Consider the following 3,747-nt stretch of genomic DNA (forward strand, 5'->3'; position numbering starts at 1 on the left):
CGAGTTTGGTTTGTGAAGCGACGCCTTCGTGTGTTAAACTTGGTATGTTGAAGCTTACGTGTGGCATTATTGACGAGATTAGAGAAGGTCAGAAGTTAGATTTGAAATTAGTCGATGTTATGACATTGATTAATCAAGGCAAAGGTGGTGACTTTCGGATTGATGAGAATGGTATCATGAGGTGTCATGATCGAGTTTGTGTTCCGAACGTTGCGGATTTGAGAAAGAGGATTCTCGAGGAAGGGCATAGAAGTGGTCTGAGTATTCATCCTAGAGCTACTAAAATGTATCAAGACTTGAGAAAGATGTTTTGGTGGCAAGGTATGAAGAAGGATGTAGCGGAATTTGTGTATTCATGTTTGACTTGTCAAAAGTCAAAGATTGAACATCAAAAGTTGTCTGGTTTGATGAAACCGTTATCTATTCCCGAGTGGAAGTGGGATAGTATCTTTATGGATTTTGTTTCGGGCTTGCCGAGAACAGTGAGTAATTGTGAGGCGATTTGGGTCGTTGTGGACAGGTTGACGAAATATGCTCATTTTATTCCGATGAGGATGGATTATTCGATGGAGAGACTTGCTAAGTTGTACATCGAGAGGATTGTGTGTTTGCATGGGATTCCGTCGAGCATTGTTTCAGATAGAGATCCAAGGTTCACTTCGAGATTTTGGAAAGGTTTGCAAATTGCGTTGGGTACGAAGTTGCGTTTGAGTTCGGCATATCATCCGCAAACTGATGGTCAAACGGAGAGGACTATTCAGTCACTTGATGATCTTTTGAGGTCTTGTGTTTTGGAACAAGGAGGAAATTGGGATAGTTTCTTGCCTTTGATCGAGTTTACGTACAACAATAGTTTCTATTCGAGTATTGGAATGGCACCTTTTGAGGCTCTTTATGGCAGAAGGTGTAGAACTCCTTTATGTTGGCACGAATCGGGAGAGAGTGCTGTGGTTGGACCCGAATTGATTCAAGAGACTACGGATAAGATTAAGATGATTCAAGAGAAGATGAAGGCTTCTCAGAGTCGTCAAAAGAGTTACCATGATAAGAGGAGGAAAGCTCTTGAGTTTGAGAAAGATGAGCATGTGTTTCTTCGAGTTACGCCAATAACGAGTCTTGGTAGAGCTTTGAAGTCACGTAAGTTGACGCCGCGTTTCATTGGTCCTTATCAGATTTCCAAGAGTTTAGGTGAAGTGGCATATCGGATTGTATTACCACCATCACTTTCTAATCTTCATGATGTGTTCCATGTGTCTCAATTGAGGAGGTACATTGCTGATCTATCGCATGTTGTCCCATTAGATGATGTTCAAGTGCGGGATAATTTGACGATTGATACATCACCAATGCGAATTGAGGATCGAGAAGTGAAGAAACTTCGTGGTAAGGAGATTGCGTTGGTGAAAGTGATATGGGGTGGAGCCGCCAATGGCAATATTACTTGGGAACTCGAGGATAAGATGAAGGAATCATATCCGGAGTTGTTCGTTTGAGGTATTTTCAAGGCCGAAAATCTTTTAAGTGGGGGAGAGTTGTAACAACCTAATTTTAGTAATTATTTCTTATATTATTATTATTATATTTTATTTTAATTATTTGGAGTGTTAACTAATTAATTGGTTGTTAGGTAGTATAATAATTGATTATATTAATTAATTTGGTGTGTTAATTAATTATTTAGTTGATATGAGATATAATGAATAATTGAATTAATTAACTTGGTGTGCATATTGTGTTGGTTTAATTTATTTGAATTAAATAGAGATAAAAGCGTTAACCGGTTAACCGGTTACATAAAAGCGTTAACCGGTTAACACTGTTGAAAAATGAAAAATTGAGATTTTAAAGGTTGTATTCATTTTGAAATGAAATCTATGTGTGTGTTTTGATAATTAGCCTATATTTGTGAATGATATATTGTTATGAATGTGTATATGTACCATTGGTGGATAATTCATAGAGTTGAATTATGGTGATATGTGGAATGTTAAGATGGTAGAGATGATCTTAATTTGCATATGTGTTGGTATTTGTACATTCATTCATGGCATGGCCGGCTTCATGGTGGAAGCGGTGAAACTGTGGGTTCACATGGTAATAGACGTTGATCCTTAATTGGAAATAGGCATAGCAGACGTTGATCCTTAATTGGAAATAGACGTAGTGGCATGGATTCTAGATATTGAATCGGAAAACGGTGAAACTGTGGGTTCACATATACGTTGATCCTTAATTGGAAATAGGCGTAGCAGACGTTGATCCTTAATTGGAAATAGACGTAGTGACTTGGATTCTAGATATTGAATCGGAAAGCGGTGAAACTGTGGGTTCACATAGACGTTGATCCTTGAATGGAAATAGGCGTAGCAGACGTTGATCCTTAATTGGAAATAGACATAGTGGCTTTGATCTTGTTCGGATCGGAAGCGTGGCTTGGATTCTAGATATTAAATCGGAAAGCGGTGAAACGTTGGGTTCACATTGCGGTACCACATGCATAGAGTCACATGTCTTGTATTGAGTCACATTAGAGTTATGTGATAATTGAATGTGTGCACTGATGTGATTGTGAGGTGTGTATGAGATATGTTAATTGAATTTGGTGATGTTTGGATACATAATTTGGCAAAATATATGATTATGTGATAATTGTAGTTATGTGTATAATTGGGAATATAATATTGGATTCGAATATTATACTCCTTGAGTTTTGATGAATGTTTGAAACATGTGAAATAAATGTTGGTTAATATTATTGACATGGTTATACAAGGTGTGATGAATTCCGTTAATTGTTGATTTAATCATTGTGTTTTATTATACTTCTTCATAATGATTTGAATTCTCACCCTTCTGTTTGAATGTTGCTTTACATGGCATCGTGCAGATACTCAAGAGTAGTATTGCTGAAGTATGTGGAAGGTAGCTCATTCGAGATTTAGCCGGGGAACTTCCGTGTTTTAGCTTAGAGACTAGGTAATGAGTCAATGATCTGGTCATGTAACACGGGGTAGATTAGTAGTATTGAACTCGTATCCTATTTGGATAAGTATTATGTTACTACTTGTGAACATGCCTATTTGAAATTGCTGTTGAGAGGCCATAGTGCCAAAGATTCTGGTTATGGTTTTATTTTATCTTGAGGAGATTATTGAGAGATGATCATGGTATGTGACATGGATCATTTTATGAAATACATGAGTTTTCATTATTTTCCGCTGCTAACGCATATTCTTGAATATTCATGATAATTGGAATGTGTTATTTTAAATGACCATGTCTATTGTATATTGATGATGAATGATGTTGGTTTTTGAAAGTTTTTAGTTTTTGAAAACGTCGATGTGACTCCCTTTTGTTTATATGCGTGCTTATTTACTCTGATTATATGTTAATTATTTTGGGGTAGAAAAAGGGTGTTACATTAGTGGTATCAACATTTAAAAGTTTTTATCCAACTAGCCGACACCTTTAAATCTGACGGCGCTTCACCCGATGCAATCCGTTTAAGATTATTTCCTTTCTCCCTCAGGGATAGAGCACATTCATGGTTAGATTTACTTCCAGTTAACTCAATAACTACTTGGGAAGACCTTAGGAGAGTATTCCTTGCTAGATATTTCCCCTTAGTAAGACTGTTGTTCTTCGAAACCAAATAACTAGATTTGCTCAAAACCAAGGAGAATCGCTTTTCGAAGCTAGGGAGAGATATAAAGAGCTATTAAGAGTCTTCCCACACCATGGCCT

The 3,747-nt window shown here is 37.0% G+C and overlaps 1 non-coding gene across 1 annotated transcript; it reads right to left on the reverse strand.

The window, feature by feature from the left end:
- Positions 1 to 3,640: 3,640 nt before the first annotated feature.
- On the reverse strand, positions 3,641 to 3,747 carry LOC127109416 (small nucleolar RNA R71). Its single transcript, XR_007796709.1, has one exon. It is a non-coding gene; the product is annotated as a small nucleolar RNA R71 (small nucleolar RNA).

The sequence above is a fragment of the Lathyrus oleraceus genome, chromosome 7 (genome assembly GCF_024323335.1).
Source record: "Lathyrus oleraceus cultivar Zhongwan6 chromosome 7, CAAS_Psat_ZW6_1.0, whole genome shotgun sequence".
Classification (NCBI taxonomy): domain Eukaryota; kingdom Viridiplantae; phylum Streptophyta; class Magnoliopsida; order Fabales; family Fabaceae; genus Lathyrus; species Lathyrus oleraceus.